General features: G+C 44.2%; 1 protein-coding gene across 14 annotated transcripts in view; it reads left to right on the forward strand.

Annotated features, from left to right (window-relative positions):
- The first annotated feature begins 252 nt into the window (after positions 1 to 252).
- MTMR3 (myotubularin related protein 3) overlaps positions 253 to 19,308 on the forward strand; it is a 1,044,680-nt gene continuing 1,025,624 nt past the window's right edge. For 5 of the 14 annotated variants that reach the window (XM_069214599.1, XM_069214610.1, XM_069214597.1 and 2 more), the window contains exon 1: positions 277 to 388. The gene's annotated coding sequence lies outside the window, so the exon portion shown is untranslated. Of the gene's footprint in view, positions 389 to 19,308 lie in introns of all 14 variants that reach the window. The other 9 variants (XM_069214606.1, XM_069214607.1, XM_069214612.1 and 6 more) reach the window with 5 other exon arrangements.

Here is a 19,308-nt window from a genome sequence, read left to right on the forward strand (position 1 = left end):
CAATAAAATGACTCGTGTGCTTAAAAATAAAAGGGCATATAATAGGATACCCAAACGTTAGAGTACGTGACCATTCCAAGATGGCGCTCTTATTTGAGCAGTGTTGTTTAACTACGCTTAGCACTTTCAGTTCTTCTTTTATGACTGCAGACACCGCCCGTTTTCACAGGTTCACTACGTGAGGCTCGACGCGGGCGTGTCTGTGCTAGAGGCGATCCTCCCCTGTGCGCGCGGCCGGTGCTGCGTGGGCGTGTCCGCGCCGCGTGCCCGTGGCTTCCGCCGCCATGTTGTTTTGGTTCTGAGTGGAAGGTAATCCCGGAGTCGCAGACAACTAGACAGCTGGAGAACAGCTGCTGAAAGTACAGAAGCAAATGGACCAGTGCGTGAGGTGCGTTGAAAGCTTTGGGGCTGAGGAAGTAACTGCAACACCTGGTTTACAACCTTTCTCTGTGTCCTGGGGCCTGTCATTGCTTAAGACGTTTGACAGCAGACCGGCTCGTTAACTGCCCTGCCACCTTACACCCCCCCCCCCCCACATTCTTTATTATTACTCAAGTCAAGGCTTGTCACTTCTTCGCTGCTCGTGTCCTTTCACTCACATCCCGCTAGCCCAGAGAATAAGTGGAACTAACCTTTTTCCCACAATAGCTTTTCAAGAACTCATGCCACAACCATTCCAAGTCCGTTGCCTCAATCCTGTCAGTTGATGTAGCATCCCAGGCTGTCACCCATATTCTTTTCCGTCATTCGCCACTCTTCCCTCACATTTACGCTGTTACCTCTTGAACTGACCGGCTGACTTTCTCGACTTGCCCTCATAGTCACTGCTGTGTTTTGTGACGTCTCTGTCCCATAGGCAGCGGCTTTTGTTCAATACTAGCTGCACGACCCATCTCAACTTTTCCTCGTAGCTCTATGGTCTCACCATTGCCTTGATCTCTAATTAAATGAGTCTATTCTTACGGCGAGTCACTGACTCACCGTCTGTTAATAGCAATATGCCAGTTTGGGAGTGAGCATAGGTGTGATCACCTTTGGCATTACGACCTAGGGTCTGGCACTGCAAGCAACTCTTGACTTGTCTGACTCTTTTAACCCGGTGAATGCCTAAAGTGCTGTTACTGCCACTATCCTTCCCATGATCCTTTGTCCCCCAATCCCCATGCGTGACTTTCAGTGCCACTGTTTTTAAGGCAATCATTGGTTACCGAGAATGCCGTATGTCAGCTCATTATCATTCTATAAATTAGTACAGGAGTGTCTGCTTTTAGTTGTGCATTGTTTACTAGGGACATATGATTAGCACTCTTCATTGGTTTACAATTGCTTTTCTTATTTAAGTTAACTATAAATGTAAAATTCTGTGATCCACTGAAGACAGGAAGTAGGATGAACTATTACTCTATTCTGCAGTCAAGGGATTCATAGATCTTGCTATAGTAATAGAACAGGCACTATACGCAATGACATTGAAATCCACAGGGGTGCCGGGAATTTGAAAATTGGTGAGTGGATGTGTGAAAAATAGGCTTCTGTCGCGAGCACTTATCTACAGTATTGATGGAATGTAAAAAAAAGATTGAAAAACAGATTAGCCACAGGCTGAGTATGTACCAAATGAAGAAGTGGATGTGAAATATATGGTTGAGTAGCTGAGTTTTGAAATGGAGAAACATCCATATCGAGGTCCCTGGAGAAGCCAGAAGCAGGAAGTAGCACCGCAATTGTCAGACGAGAATTCTCAAGGCAATTAACTGTATCCAGTTTATACAGCAAAATGTAATTTTTAAATTCTAGCCTGCTTGTCTTAGCATGAAAGTGTATAGATGGGGTTAACATAAAAGATTTTCCGGAATGATGGGCTTCTAACATACCTGGGCACATACTGACGAAAACTTGAAGTTGTTATGTTGAAGATTTTGGTTTGAATGGTATGTACGTGAATATACACACACAACACAAGTATCTAGCTGAAGATACACCTTCTGAATAATGTAATTGGATCAGGTTTTGATATTATGTCAATGCTATGTAAAAACTGGATGCACTGCGATCCAGTTTAAAAATTGGTCATATGAACATCTATTAATCAATTAAGATGTTTTTTAAAAGAGATTGCGACCAGATTTTTCGGTGTGTGTAAGGGTTTAGACAGACTTTAAATGGCAAAAGAAAAGTTTTTAAGTCTGTCAAATTGATTGTCTTCTTGGTGAGTATGCTGAGCAAAAAGAATGTTTATCTTCCATGTTACAAAAGTACCAAGCATAATGTAAATTTTTTGTCTCTAGAACTATGGCACCACCCTCTTAATACGCTATGCATTACAGGCAACCCAACTGCATTTGTTTTTCAAAATGCTTGTAATGAATCTTTTATTGCACCACATGGATTTAATGTAGCATATAGTAGCTCCTTTTTGGTTTCTTCTGGTTCCACATATTTGTCAGTTCCAGGATGTCCTTATAAGTATCTGCAGATTCAACTTGGAACATTGTTATTAAATTAAAGCCTAACTCAATATTGCCTGAATAGGAAATCTTTTGGTCATAATGCATTATATTTGGAACGTTTAACACCCCCTCTGAAGACCTCTAGTGTTCTGTAATTTCTTGATTACTATGGGCCTCATTATGAGTTTGGCGGAGAGGATTACTCCATCCCAAACGTGACGGATATCCTGTCCGACAGACTCATAATGAGGCCATAAGTCTGCTACTTTACCAGTTCGTGGGAATTTCTTGAGTGTTTTGATAACGTCAGCATAAAGTTTAGGAAAGTAATCTGAATTATGCAAAGTCAGGAGTAAAGTGATGGATTTTAGCGTCCACTTAGAAGTTAATTCTTCTCATTCCCATCACGCTCATGTTAATGGGAATTATCTTTTATTGTGTATTTTAATGTTATTTATTATACTCTTAGTATTTAATAGGATCTTCAAAATTTCAGTCAAGGATAATCTCTTCATTATTTAAGAGGAGGAGGTTGCCAATGTCGCTCTAGGTCTGGGATGGCCTTTATGTAGAATTTAGTGCAGTGGTTGAATATTAGTTTTTATATTAATTTATAGCCATATATGGAATTTGTTTAAAGCTGATGGCAGCAATGGTGCTGTTTAGCGAGATGTCAGCCTGTGCCAATGTTTTTAATTCATTTCTTCAATTTAGATCTCTGAAGTTTTACATTATTGTATGGTTCGGAGGATCTTAATGAATGTATGATCAATAGCATGACTAGTACACTGCCTTGTGGAATTTTTGTCAGAGCAAAGGAGAAAAGCATAACACGGTCACAAAAATATATGCTCTGGATTTATTGTATACCGTTTGTACCAAGGAGATCTTTTTCCCCAGTAATGTGCACTTTATCATTTTAGCCTGCCAAAGTAATTTCTTTGGTAAGTGGTGTGGCAGGCCAGCTTTCCTCTGTTTATTTTGATTGTCGTTGCTTCGCAAGTGCTAATTCTGAAGAAAATAAAATCTGGTGTTTGAACCTTTATTCAGTATGTCAACAAATCCTGTGTGGTCGGACTTTGATACCTGTTAGTAAGAGTTTATATAATGCCATTACTGGTTGTTTGGTGACTATCATACACTTGCTGTATGGCATCGAAATGTAGCTGCAATTGTTTTGGTTGTATTGGGTCTTTATTTGCTTTGGTATTTGGATTATAGCGTTTATTAAAAAGGTCTCATGTTTTCATATATTTTGCTGAATTCTTTATTATTTTTCTGTGTATTGGTATATTTTTTTTTTTTTTTTTTTTTAGGTAATTGGCCAATGGCTATCCCACATTGTTTGCCCCAGCTTGATGCTTGGCTTTGAGAATAACTAAAATATCGACTGTTTTATTAATACCATTTTTGATTGAAGTTTTTTTTTTTTTATTGAATCATCTTCATGTGTCCCCTCCTATTAGGTGATAAGTTTGTGTAATACTTTGGCAGGTTTTCTTTTTGTTACATATTTTTTATATAATGCGATTTCTTTTCTTCTTGCTTTTTATGTTCCTTATATTAAAATATCAACTAAAACAACCCTACTAAACAAACATCCTGAAAACTAACATGAGCTCACCTCTCACCCTTCATATGCACAACACTTTTGGTAATGATGAATATACTGCTTAATCATAGGGCTCGTCACATCCTAGGACCGACAACTTAACACACCTGTATAATTTCCCTGGAGAACCAGCCTCCCTGCTGCCCCTTGCCACCACATTTGATTTTAACTGTATGTTAGTAGCTTTTAAAACATGCCCGCTCACTCCCAATGAGGTATCTCAGTGCGAATACCTGCAAGTCTTCCTGTCATACCAACTAATACTGGAGGGACAAGGTGCTGCAGTTAATTTGGAAACAGCAAAGCCTTCAGGATTTTTCTACGTTTCCCTAAATTAGACATTGAACAAATGTTTTTTGGAAGCTTGTCCCACTGCTAGGCCGCTAGATGGGAAAATTATCTTGCTCAGAAAGTGCGCTGTGGCTGAGATTGAGCCAGGGAGAGTGACCTAAGAATGCTGGTTGGTTTATAGAATTTAATCCTGCTGCTAAGGTATCGTTAACCTTTGATGTAAAGTTTTCTGTGGGCATGACACTACCATTTGAAAATGAAATGCTTGTGTATTGGTAATCAGTGAAGGGTTTTCATAATAGGAATAGAAGCTGATCTGGGGGAAGGTGACAAACCAGCTTGGTGGTAGTGTTTTGAATAGTTTGAAACCATTTTAATACATATACATCCATACCAGCATGAAGGGCATTACCATAATGCACTAGACTTATTGCAGCCTGGGTGACCAGTTGCTGCAATGCTGGGGTATCCAGCGAAAAATCTTGTTAAGCATATTCAATTTGCCATTACAAGCACCACAGGCAGCTGAAACTTGTTCTTTACTATCGAGAAAATTATTGGCTAGGATGCCTAGTTTTTTCACCACTTTTCTTTGGAGTGTGACAGGTCCAAACTCCGCTGGCCTCTGTTCATCTGATCAGATAGTATTAACTCTATCAAACAGGATGATCTCAGTTTTTTTCGATTTAATTTGAAACAGTTTTGTTTCATCTACCTAGCTACAGAGCTTAGACTCATAATCAGAGATGGCTATTATTGACTGTGTCATTGGCGTAAGAACATTTCAAAGTTAAAAGCTCTAACAATGCCAACTAATCGGGCCGTATAGATATTAAAGACAGTGGGATTTAGTGATGGTCCCCTGGGCACTCACAAGGCATTCAAGTAGAATTAGATTTCAAAAGTGGCAAGTGGATGGTTGGAGATCTGTCTGATACAAAATATGGAAACCAGGCTATGGCTTTGGGGTGGAAACCTATTTCATGCAGCCTTTTGACAATAATAGTGTGAGGCACTGTATCAAAAGCTGCAGAGTGGTCAAGTAGGATGAGCACTTTAGGCCTGCCCACATCCAAACTCAGCCTGATATCGCCTGTGACTGCAAGCAAAGTGGTTTCAGTACCACATTCAGCCGAAAACCCTAACTGGAATAGATCTGAAAGATTATTCTCCTCTAGATAAAGTTATAACTGTTGATTAAACAATTTCTAGATAATTTTTTTACTGTGAGTGGAAGAAGGGCCATGGGACAATAATCTGAATGGGCCAGCAGGTTGGCGGTGGGTGTTTTAAGCAATGTTAGCATGTTAGCATTCTTCCAAACCATTGAAACATTTAGGGTGCAGTAAAAAAAAATGTGCATAGAGAAGTGTTAACCAAAAGTTCAGAAAACATAGTTCATAATTCAGTTGCTTTGGGCAAACTGGTCTTATTTAATATGATAAACATTTGCAAGACTCCCTGTCTGATTTAGAAAGCCTTATAGCAGACACATGGTGTTGGCATACCCAATGTGATACGGAAAAGCCACAAAAGTACTTTTACTTCTGATGTCCTCACAAATAAGCAGTGCAGTCTTGAAATGGGATAAGGATTGGAAACCTGAAATTGCAAATTAATTGTAGAATGTACTTTGTACCAAAGATGCCTAAAATTAGCTGAATGCCCAGAGAGATTCAATATTGACCTAATATTGAAGAGTGAGGAAGAATTTGGTTTCCCACATATAAAACAATATTTCCAAAATTAGAATTGATTACTTATATAACAAGAGGGTGCCAGAAAAGTTGCACTCAACTGGATCGGCCAACAACTGTTGTAGTGTTCAAGACATATTGTTATCAAATGGACTGCAAAGAATAAGGTTGTGAGTGCATATAAGGTTACTAATACTGTGATGTCTACAAGGTACACTTTAATTAACCCCTTTGCTGCTAAGCCTTTTCCCCTGGAATGCTAAGCCCTTTTTAGGCTATTTGGGGTAGTTTGCGCTTGGGCAGCCATAACATTTTCCCCACATACAGTATCCATACCAAATTTGCTTCTTTGTTTTTCTACAACATCCTGGATATTCTAAAGGTACCCAGGGTGTGTGGAGCCCTTTGGAAGGGACTGAGAAAATAAGCAGAATATATCTAAAGTTTGATTATGTCTTTTTTGTGGGGGAGGGGGTGTAAAATAGAAAATAAAGTGCTCTGCAAAAAAGTATCTGTTTATTTTTTTTTTTAAATGGCATCAACAAAAGCTTTACTGTGCTAAAGTCACAATTTTACCTGCTTCCAGGAATGTGCATCACTGAATCGAAAACATATTTTTTACCACAGTTTTGGCATTTTTCAAAGAGGTAGTCAATTTTTCCTAATTTTTGTGCCTCCAGCCTACTTCGTTTGTGGTGGAAAATACTGTGATCCAGGAGAGCTATAGATTTCTGAACCGTAGACAAAATTCAGAATTCAGGAACGGATCGTTTGTGTAGACGTCTTCAGGTTTTCCCAAATAAACTAACCATTAAAAAAATATATAAGGAAAAAAATTTCCATTTGTGACATTGTTTTCAGTTGTAACTTCTTGTCACTATATCCAATCTGCAAAAGAAATATACAGTTACCTCTGCTATACTCTTCTGACTGTGGGGACATATAGGGTTTGTTGGTTTTCCAAGAACTCAAGGTACCCAGAGCAAATAACTGAGCTGCGCCTTGCAATGGTTTTGCATTGTGTACTGGGAATAGAGCAGTTCAGATTATAAAATCTAAGTGAAAAATGTGTTTTAAAGAAACCTGTATATTTCCAAAACGGGCACTAGAAATGGAATTTAGAAGCAGTGGTTATTTGTGCATCTCTGAATTTGTGGGCACTTGTACTAACATGAGTTAGAGGGGATGTTTCAAAAGTGTCTTCTTTCTTACACACTGGTTTACAATAGGAAGGCACATATTCAGGTAAATACAATTGGTAAAAACACTTGTTCTACTATTCTGTGTTCCCTAAGTCTCCCGATAAAAATTGTATCTCACTTGTGTGGGTAGGCCTAGTGCCTGCGACAGGAAAAGTGCCAAACTGCAACACAGACATGTTATGTTTTTCTACTGAAAACTGACTGCTTTTTTTAATGTGGCTAGCTGTGGGTTTTGTGCCCTAACTCAACCGGCACATAAGGAAACCTAGCAAACCTGCACATTTTTGAAAACTAGACACTCGGGGGAATCCAGGGTGGGGTGACTTGTCTGGCTCTCACCAAGGTTTCTTACCCAGAAGCCCCAGCAAAGTTCACACTCTGACTAAAAAACACATTTTCCTCACATTTTTGTGATGAAAAGTTCTGTAATCCTCAGAGACCAACACATTTCCTACCATTCCCCCAAGTCTGCTGATTAAAACAGTACCTCACTTGCGTGGCTGGGCCTTGTTCCCGCAATAGAAACAGATCAAACCAAGATCAATGAGTGTCGCTTTGCGAGGACTCCTTTTGACATTAGGTTGATCAGCTTCTGTCACAAGCACTAGGCCTAGCCATACAAGCGGGGCAGCATTTGTAGCGGGACAAGTAGATGAACGCTAAGTAGTTGACATTTTTTGTAATTCTCCTGATTCTGAAATACTGTCACAAATGCACAGAAAATTGTGATTGTAGGCAAAGTTTGAGGTTTGCAGGGCATTGTAGGTTAAAAAAAACTTTGTGGGATTCACAAGAGGCACACCACCCTATACACCTCTGGATGCCTGGGTTTGGAAGGTTTCCCTGGGTAATAGTAGAGCCCGAGCCCAAAAACTGCAGTTACCATTTTGTTGATGTTGCCACATTGCATGTTGGATCCCGCCCTTTTGCGGGTGCTAGGCCTACCCACGGAGGTGAATTACCATTTTTATCAAGAGACATGTGGGAACTCTTAGTGGCAGGAAATGTGAGGCTCCCCACAGATTCCAATACTTTGAGTCACCAAAATATGAAGAAAACAGGTGTTTCTGATGGATACAACTACCTGTGGATTCCTCACCTAATGAATACTCCCATGGCGCCAGCATTCGACGGAAATCTTCTTCCTAGTCTCTGCACGTCGACGAGGACGTCACTCTAGCCCACGCGACGCCGTCTGACGTCATACAGGCAATAAGAGGTCCTCGACGACGTGCCGACGTCAGTTCCCTTTTTTCCGTGCATTCGAAACGGTTATCTTCGAGGGAGCAACTGTTACTTTCGTGGTTACAGTGTATTTTTTGCTGCGTAGTCCTTCGCTGCAGTAATAATGTCGCAGAGAAAGTCGGGTTTTAAGCCTTGTCGTGAGTGTGGGGGCAAGATGTCAGTTACGGATCCTCACTCCGACTGTCTTTGGTGTTTAAGCTCCGACCACGACGTCTCGACTTGCGATTCATGCCAGCACATGAATCCAAAGGCCCTCAAGGAACGTGAGGCGAAGTTGTTTATGGCGAAGTCGAAGAAAGAAAAACATCATAAGAAGTCTTCTTCGCCAAGGCATCGGCGTCATCGAGACTCCCGGCGCCGTAGAGAATCACGGCGCCATTCGAGCAAGGAGACTCGTTCCAGGTCATCGGATCGGCGCCGGAGGACTTAGGAGGTCAGTCCCACGGTCACGCCGCATCCATCGACGCCGTTGCCCTCTCCGGCGTCACCGACTTCACCTGGACAGGCGTCGGTGATTGAAGTGGTGCAGCCTCTGGTGTTGTCCCCGGCGTCGCAGACGTTGAGGCCGGCGTCGGGGTCGCCTTCGATACAGGCACCCCAGTATCCAGATTTTCCCACCCCTGGAGCCGATAGTACCGCATTCCTAAATGCGATGTATACCATCTTCCAACAGATGGCTCCAGGGGGTGCTCCGGCTGGCCCTTTGGCCTTTTCATTGGGTGATCCTGCGCCTCTACGGCCGGCACCCTTTATGCCCTTTCTCTCTTTTGGGAACGTGGGCTCGGCGCCGGTGGCCGCTCCGGTGGCTTCGGAGGAATTGGCCCCGGAGATTTCCATCCCGTCGACGTCGGGATTTCGTCCTGTGACTCCGGTGGGTCCATCCGCTCCGAGTGCTCTTTCATCGGCGCCGAAGTTACCTGTGGCGCCGGACGCGGCGTCGGTGGCTTCTGAAGATCGGCGCCGATCTTCGGCTTCGGCGGAGGCATTGTCGACTCCGCGTATCGAGCAGAGGCTTCATTCGAGGAGACGTGCTCTCCGTTTATTAGAGGAGCAGGAGTACCAACGAGTCCTGGAAGAAGGAGAACTAGAGGACTCGGGTGATGGACTGCATGGTCTAGATACAGCCAGTGGGCTGGACACTTCCCCTGAGTGGGATCTTTCGTCTCCAGGGGAATACACGGAGGAGGCTGTTTCCTTTCACGCAGTGGTACGGAAGGCAGCTAGTTTTCTGGACCTGCCTTTGCCGGTGGCAGAGACAAAACAGAACCTTCTGACAGAGGTGCTTCATCCAGCCTCAGCTGCGGCAGAGCCTCTATTGCCCTTTAATGACGCTTTGCTGGATCCGGTGCTAGAGGTGTGGAAGAGACCAGTATCTTCCCCAGCGGTTCATAGAGCCGTAGCCAGGAGGTATCGAGCTGCACCAACTGACCCTGGCTTTCTTTCTAGGCACCCTACACCGGAGAGCTTGGTGGTGCAGGCCTCCTGTTCATCCAAATCAGCGCCTGGTTCTTTCCCGACGGTGCCTGGGGACAGAGACTCGAAGAAACTGGATGCGCAGTCCAAGAAAATCTTTTCGTCCTGCAGTCTGGCGTTGAAGGCCACCAACGCAACTTGTATCCTGGGGAGATATATTCATGCTCTTATGGATGACATTTCCTCATCATTTACGGAGCTTCCCCAGGGTCTTTTGGATGTTGTTTCAGATGCCCAGGCTGCCGCGACCCAGATTATTCAGTCTGGGCTGGACACGACCGACTCGGTGGCCAGAGCAATGGGCACGACTGTGGTGGCAAGGAGACAGGCCTGGCTCCGTAATTCGGGGTTTTCTGCAGATGTGCAGTCAACCCTATTGGATCTCCCTTTTGATGGGGACAAGCTGTTTGGCGCCAAGGCGGATTCGGCCTTGGAACGTTTTAAGGAGAGCAGGGCCACAGCCAAATCGCTAGGACTCCAAGCTCCTTCTTCCTCTGCCTCTTCCAGGATTTTCAGGAGGTTTCGGGGATTTGGGCGTGGCTCTTCCTCCTCTTCCTTTCGGGGGAGATTCCAGCAACCTACCTCTTCCCATCCCTATAGATCTTTCAGAGGGAGAGGGAGGGCCCGCACCAGAGGAGCCTCTCAGCAGCACTCTGCCTCTTCCTCGTCCTCTGGAGGGGTGCAGCAGGGAAAGCAGCCTTAGGCTTCCACCATTTCCCACTCACTCCTCTCCTGTAGGGGGAAGATTACAGCATTTTCTCCGCAAGTGGAAGACTATTACAACGGACACTTGGGTTCTCAGTATTGTGGGAAAAGGCTACACCCTTCCTTTTCGGGAGTTCCCGCCCCTCATCCCGCCCCGCCCATCTTATTGTTCAGAAGAACACCTCCTGTTGCTAGAACAGGAGGTACAAGTCCTCCTTTCAAAGGGCGCGGTAGAGTTGGTCCCAGAGCAGGAAAGGGGTCGAGGTTGTTACTCAAGGTATTTCCTGATTCCCAAGAAGGATGGTCGGTTGAGACCAATCCTGGACCTGAGGATCTTGAATTGGTTCCTCAAACAGGAAAAGTTCAAGATGCTGACCCTAGCTCAGGTGCTTTTGGCGTTGAACAAGGAAGATTGGATGGTGTCTGTCGACTTGCAGGATGCTTACTTTCATATCCCGATACTCAAGTCACACAGGAAGTATCTCCGCTTTATGGTGGGATCGCAGCACTATCAGTTTGTGGTCCTTCCGTTTGGTCTTATTTCAGCACCTCGAGACTTCACGAAGGTGATGTCGGTGGTTGCGGCAGAGCTCAGAAGGAAAGGGATAGCAGTATTCCCTTTCTTGGACGACTGGTTGATCAAAGCAAAGTCGCCGGAGCTTGTGTCACATCATCTGCGGTCAACGACTCAGTTGTTGTTCGACCTGGGTTTTTCGGTGAACGAGCCCAAATCTCACCTGGAGCCCTCTCAGCGCCTCCTGTTCATAGGGGCAGTACTGGATACAACATTGAGTCGAGCCTTTCCTCCGCCTCAGCGGATTCAAGATATTCAGGAATTGGTTCCAATGTTTCGAAATGGAGCGGTAGTTCCAGTCCTCAAGGTCCTTCGTCTGCTCGGTCTGTTTGCCTCCTGCATTCTGTTGGTCACGCATGCTCGCTGGCACATGAGGGCTCTTCAGTGGTGCCTCCGAAGGCAGTGGTCTCAACACAAAGGAGATCTAGAAGGTGCTGTCAAGATCTCCAGAGATGCTGCTGTGGACTTGAAGTGGTGGATTGCGAGCAACAATCTTTCACAAGGAAAGCCGTTCGCGCAGTCGCCACCAGTGGCCACGGTCATAAAGGATGCTTCCACTCTAGGGTGGGGAGCTCATCTGGGGGATCTGGAGATCAAAGGCCTTTGGTCTCCAGAGGAGCAGATGTTTCATATCAATCTGTTAGAGTTACGGGCTGTACGTCTGGCTCTCAAGGCCTTCCTCCCTTCCCTTCGTGGTCAGTCGGTACAGGTCCTGACGGACAATACTACCACGATGTGGTACATAAACAAACAGGGAGGAGTAGGGTCGTACCTTCTCTGCAGAGAAGCTCTTCGACTATGGTCCTGGGCAAAGGACCATCAGATTTGCTTGGTAGCAAATCATCTGGCCGGGGTCTTGAATGTACGTGCGGACGGTCTCAGTCGCCAATTCTCGGCAGACCACGAGTGGCGTCTCCATCCAGATCAAGCCCGTTTGATCTTCCAAAGGTGGGGGTTTCCTCGGGTAGATCTGTTTGCCACTCTGGAGAACGCGCATTGTCCGTTATTCTGCAGCCTCCAGTATCCGATGCAGGGAGCGTTGGGGGACGCGTTTCAAATAACCTGGTGCGGCCAGTTGCTTTACGCGTTTCCTCCCATACCCTTGATTCCTCGAGTATTGAGGACGATTCGCCAAGACCGGGTGCTAGTCATCTTAATAGCTCCGGATTGGCCAAGGAGGGTGTGGTACTCCGACCTTCTCCAACTCTCAATGTGCCCTCCGCTCCGTCTCCCTTTCAGGGCAGACCTCCTCTCGCAGTCGCAGGGGCAGGTTTTACACCCCAACCTCCAGAGTCTGCACCTACATGCCTGGAGATTGAACGGGGCAACCTGAGTTCCTTCTCTCTCCCGCCTGATGTAGTGGATGTTATATTAGCGGCCAGGCGACACTCCACTAAATCTATCTACGCTAATAGGTGGTCTAAATTTGTTGCGTGGTGTGGAGAGAGGCAGATTGATCCCTTACATGCTCATCTATCGGACGTTTTGTCTTTTGCTCTCTCTCTAGCGCAGAAAGGTTGTGCAGTGGCTACCATTAAGGGTTATTTGTCGGCCTTGTCAGCCTTCATTTGTCTTCCAGACCAACCATCGTTATTTAAATCCCCTATTGTTATCAGATTCTTGAAAGGTCTTCTAAATAAATATCCTCCAAAACCATTTGTTATGCCGCAATGGGATTTGTCCTTGGTCCTGACTTTCCTTATGGGGTCCCCTTTTGAGCCTATGCATTCTTGACCCTTAAGGTATTTGGTTATAAAAACAGTTTTCCTGGTAGCTATAACATCTGCAAGGAGAGTGAGTGAGTTGCAGGCCTTATCGGTAAAGCCCCCTTATACAACTTTTTATGGGGATAAGGTGGTGTTGAGGACCAAGGCTGCTTTCCTCCCGAAGGTTGTTTCACCCTTCCATTTGGCTCAGACAATTACTTTGTCCACGTTCTATCCTCCACCTCATCCTTCTAAAGAGGAAGAAAGACTGCACCGTCTGGACCCAAAGAGGGCGTTGAGCTTCTTTATTGATAGAACAAAGGATTTCAGGCTGGAGGATCAGCTGTTCATCGGGTACGTGGGCAAGAGGAGAGGAAAGGCAGTCCACAAGAGAACACTCTCCAGGTGGGTGGTTCTTTGCATTAAAATCTGTTACTCTTTGGCAAAGAAGGACCCTCCTGAGGGCATTAGAGCTCATTCCACCAGAGCTAAGTCGGCCACTTCGGCCTTGGCCAGGGGTGTTCCTGTGGTTGACATCTGCAAGGCCGCAACTTGGGCGTCCCTTCACACTTTTGCGAAACATTACTGTTTGGACTCTGAGGTCAGAAGGGACGGCCATTTTGCACGGTCAGTGCTGCAGGATTTCTTGGTTTGACCATTTAGGCACCCGCCACCGGGCGTGGTACTGCTTTGGGACTCTATTCATTAGGTGAGGAATCCACAGGTAGTTGTATCCATCAGAAGAACGAGTTACTTACCTTCGGTAACGACTTTTCTGGTGGATACATTAGCTACCTGTGGATTCCTCACGGTCCCACCCGCCTCCCCGTTGCCTTTCTGGTCTTACCAAGTAATCCTTGAGTGCGCTCCTCTTGGTCTTCAAGGTTGCAATAGACGTTGTATATATGGATACTTGTGTATATTTATCTGTATATATATATATATATGTATATATCTTTGTGTACATACATGATTTGCATATATTTGTTCGTTATATTAAATTTACAGCTATTCATTGCAATATTGTGTATTTTACAAGGTTATGGGATGTTGCCTTGCTCTTTCATTGCATTGGGTGGTTGTTCTCATGCACGTAAAATATTTTGGTACTGACGTCGGCACGTCGTCGAGGACCTCTTATTGCCTGTATGACGTCAGACGGCGTCGCGTGGGCTAGAGTGACGTCCTCGTCGACGTGCAGAGACTAGGAAGAAGATTTCCGTCGAATGCTGGCGCCATGGGAGTATTCATTAGGTGAGGAATCCACAGGTAGCTAATGTATCCACCAGAAAAGTCGTTACCGAAGGTAAGTAACTCGTTCTTTTAGCCTATGTTTGGGGATCGCAAGGGCTTCTGTGTAAGAAAACCTTGTGGCATCCATGCGAGACACACCAGCCTGGAGTCCCTCGGGTGTCCAGTTTATGAAAATATCTGAGGTTGGTAGATTTTCCCTAGAAACAATATACCCTATGGCAGAATAAGACAGGAAAGACAAATATCACTGCACCACCATCTACTACTCAAATTCAGAAACATACTGGTTGGATTTGGCACATGGGTGAGTGAAAAGTTCAAAATGTAAATTTTGTTAAAAAAAGATTTAACAACAATGAAAACGTGGAAATCACGGTTCATAAAATAATTATTTAATACTGAACCAGTGACACTCAGCTCAGGAGCTGTAAAGCCCCAAAAAGACGCTAACCTCTTTACAGACCATTCACACACATTTCATGCACCACACACACAAAACCATCAAAACTGACAACTGCTGGCCCAGCACATTACAATAGTCACATCAACCAACAATGCTATTCAAGGGCCCATCACTTTCATACGCCCACAGGACTAACACAACAATCACACCGCTTGGCAGCTGGTGGAGTGTGTGGAGAGGCATTTGGCTGACAGTGTGTTTAGTGACCAGCAGCAATTCTCTGAACACATCACCAGCAAAATGCCAGTTCATACACACTGCCAGCCAGACACCAGTTCAGACACAACAATCACACAGCCTGACAGTTGACAAAAAGTGTGGATTGGTGGTTCAGTCACAGTCTGTGTGTACTGACATGCTGCGGTGTGTGTGGCCAGCCAGACTCTACTCAGACATCACCATGAAGCTCTACACTATTTTCTTTTCTAAAAATACTCCAGCCGTAAACAGATTACACATGCAAAACGGAAACCGGAAAGAAAAAACATCCAACTAAAAGAGCACTTTTTTCACATGGAAAGAACCAACCTTTTTGTAGAATAACCAAATAGGACTGTACGAAGAAGAGTTGTACCTAAGCACATCAAGCTACTGCCAACCAGCCATCTAAACAAAAAAGATATAGCAATACAGACCATGGTCAGTTCCCTTTTTACTGTCATGGTTGCTCCTAATACTTAAGTTGTGTATGGTACAATTTAAAACATGTGGGCACACATAGGCCATGATTAGAACACACAGGGCAGTACATAAGACTCTCCTTTTGTTCTCCTCTTTGGACACAGACTCTACATTTCTGACCAGGAAAATCCTTTTTTGGATGTAGCAGGAGGTGGCGCTCTTTCAATTTAGCCATATCCTCCACCACTCCAAATCTAGAAGCACTTGCCTTCTCAACTACAATAAGACCGCATACCACAGACTGCTGAAACTGTACAAAAGTCATCTTGGATTATGGAGAACTATCTTTGAAAACAAAGTAAGCATTGAAGAATGCAAAATGAAACCAGTGTACAGCCAACGTTTTGTACCCGATGCAGAACTTTTGAGCAGCATTGTAAGGCTCCAACCTTTGATATACTCTACATACACCTTCCATATGCTTGCTGTAGTCTAGAACACACAGCCGATCTCGGCTCATAAGTGCTGGAAATAAAGCAGTTACCATCAAGGGGCTGCTAGACTAATATAAGGATAGTGATGGCTTCCTTATCATTCCAATCAGGAAAGTTAAACCCCAGAACTGCTTAATCTCATGAAGAATCGTGGATGTCCACTGAGTAGCTCTAGAGTGGATCATAAGTGTGGCACTGTTGCCCCTTAAAAACTGTTCTGCAAACAAATTAGTCTGCTCAACAATTCCGTCCCAAAAGACATCATCAATAAACAGTAGGAAGAAATTGCTAGGCAAAATGTTCTCTGTATTGACGCTTCAATCCTGAAACACCATTATAGGCAGGCCAAATAGCCTCACCATGTTAGAGGCAACCTATGGTTCAGCACTTACAATGGGAAGCCATCCAGCCCCTGACTGCAGTCCACCATGCTCTTGCTGCTCTACCGACTTATCACTGTCCTCCTAGATAAGAGGCACATAATCAGCACTAATAGTGGATTTATAATCCGATCCTTCCTCTCAAGCAGAAAAGTCACTGCAAGAATCTTAGGCTTGGTCCTCTGCCTCAGACGTAGTCAGTCTCGGAGCCATGTTCAGAGGCAGATTCAAAAAGGAAACCTACAGCTTGCTGGGTGGTAGGCTTGCGGGCAGCCAAAATGCTTACTTATGAAACTAGCACAATAAATGAGACATCACTAAAAAACACTGTATCAAATTAGAACATAACAAACTCAGATGTATCAAAGAGTAAATATAACTGTTGACATATAATGATCTTGAAAAAACTATCACTACAATTCACACAGTGAACTTAATACTCTAAAACGTACCTCTCACTTGCCACAGACAGCCAGGCTGAGGACCAACTGCACCTACTATGCACAGAGACCACAAGCACCAACGATATCACACTAGAAAGGAAAACCCCCCAAAATTACATGCAAGGTAACACAATCTAGATCTTGCACAAATCCAAATGTGATTTAGAAAAAAAATAATTCATAAGTGAAATATCCTACAATTATTATAACCCTTAAATAAACATTCAGGTAGGGCAATGATACTGATGTGATGTAAATATTGCAAAATGTTTCCTTTCCAAGCACATGCTATACACATCCTGGAGATCTACTGGTGCCGAAACCGCAAGCAGGAGCAACCACCAAGGAAATCAAAGCTTTACACTAGAATAAAAAGGAGAAGCAAAACTTCAAGATCACAGATTCAAATGATGACATTATTACACACTATGAAGACTGCCCCTGGGGGCAGATCAGCATCATAAACGTCTGATCTGCCCCAAAAGGGAGCAGAAAGCAAAGGCAAGAAATTAACCCAGAGGGGAGTTACCAGCCAGACACCTGTTCAAACGCACACACACACCACCATCCAAACACCTGCCACACAAATCGCCAGCCAGAAGCCTGTCCCCACACACTTGTTAGGAAAATGTCTAGTTAAAACACACCATCAGCCAAATGCTAGCCGCCGTATGTCAGTCTCACACACACACACACAACCAACCAAACAGCAATACACGCATATCCAGACAAACGCCAGTACTCGCAAACCGACAAACAAATTCACACACAATATTATTTCTGGGTGTCTAGGGTTTTGCTGCTCCCACCCCCACCAGGGGGCCGATCTAAAAAGCCTCAACCTCTAAAATGGCTAATCTGTCCCCAAGGGTATGGAAACCATCCAAAACCTGTAGTAATATGCTTGGACAGCAATCAAGGGATTGCTCCTGACATGTACATACATTAATCCCTGCTCTCTGATGGTTTTCTGGCCACCCACTGCAGGTGGTCCTAAGATAATACAGCATTATTCTCTGGGAGTGATATGTGAATTTACTGCCCTGCCAGATTGTGAGGATCTCTCTTGTAGATGAAAGCTCACAGATACATCACTTTTCAGGGACTAATGATCTAATGACACCCCTTGACCCAAGGCTAGGTTTCTTGATGGAATATGTAATTACATTGATATTAGTGTTCAATACCCTAATTTCACAATGTTAGAGGGTTTTAATTTTCATTAAGAGGATTTTAATGATAAAGATTCAGTACAGTTTACATATTTGTTTAACTGTTTTAGCTTGAAGCAGAAGGTGCAAACTGCCACTCAGTCAGCAGGCCATATTTTAGATGGCCTTTTTTTCAAATGATTCCAACTTGAAGGTGGACATTACCCATACTCCGATCAGATGATATGGCATTCGAGTTTAGTATCAATATTCCAACCACAAAACCTTCTGCTGATAGGTTGGAGAAGAATTTAGCCATTCGATTATGGAATAAGACTAATGTGGGAGAGTTTGCTGCGAGCATAATATCAACCAAGCCTGACTTTACTAACAACCCCATCATAGCGGCTGCCCATAATCATGATTGGTTAAATAAGGCAGCCCACAAACATGTACAGATTTAAATACAATAAAATAGATTGTATAGACAAAAGCCATCTGCCCCCACGTTTTCTTCTGCCCTCAGATCTGTGAAACAGAAAGGCTGTAGACTGGAGAAAGCCTGGAGACGGGATTGCAATGAGATAGGCAAAAGCAGAAATAGAGATGCAGTCTGTGAGTTTAAAAAAATTATATTGGCTGAAAAAACACCAAAATTTACTTGGAGAAAATTACATTGGCCTCTAATTCCTCAAAATAACTTTTTTAAGTAGTTCCATCTCTTTTGAGTTCCAGTCTTCCTTCCAGCTTTCCACCTTGCCAGGCGCTCCGTGATAAACTAGCTGAATTTTATTAAAAATAAAGTGGCGTTGTCAGTGCTTAATTTGTGCTTAATGTTTCTGGTGCTGAGCACTGGCACTTATTTTTGAGGGCCGAGGGTTATTCTTCTACCTCAAGCATTTGCTGCAAGCAAAAGAGACATATGGGAAAGAAGGAAGAAGGGAAAAACGAAAAAGCGTCACAAAGGGAGAAAGTAGAAAGCTGCAAAGTGAGCTAGAGGGGCAGGGAGTGGTTTTATATGGATTAGAGGCCCGAGGTGGCTCCAGGATTACGCCACCTCAGTATTCCATGTTCACACATTTAATTGCAGAAGCCGCATGTTTAAGAGGAGGGCTTTGAGCACCGGCACCTTTTGATTTACAAATTAAGCTCTGGGCGTCGTAGCTTGTCATTGGGGGTCAGAGAGAAGCCCCACAGTGCAGGAGTGGAAAGGAGGCATAGATATGTACATGATGGCTGAAAGGCCGCGTACATCAGTACAAAGTTCCCGAAAATTCCACAAGGTATGGGGCAAATGGATAGCATATTGCTCTCTGGAGGAGCTGGTGGGCGAAGTGGAACGAGATGTGAGTGGATTGGAGTGGTTTAACTGGGTTCTCCTCCGGCATGATTCCTGTCTATGGTTTAACATTTCACAGCACAAATCCATTTTTGTGGGCCACAGTCGGGTTCTCGAAGGGTTATGGAAGGGAGTTTTGTATTGTTTTTGGAAGTAGCATGTGACTAATGGGTGTGCCCATATAATTGTAACTTGACGCAGCATGGGA

Source organism: Pleurodeles waltl, chromosome 11, assembly GCF_031143425.1.
Source record: "Pleurodeles waltl isolate 20211129_DDA chromosome 11, aPleWal1.hap1.20221129, whole genome shotgun sequence".
Classification (NCBI taxonomy): domain Eukaryota; kingdom Metazoa; phylum Chordata; class Amphibia; order Caudata; family Salamandridae; genus Pleurodeles; species Pleurodeles waltl.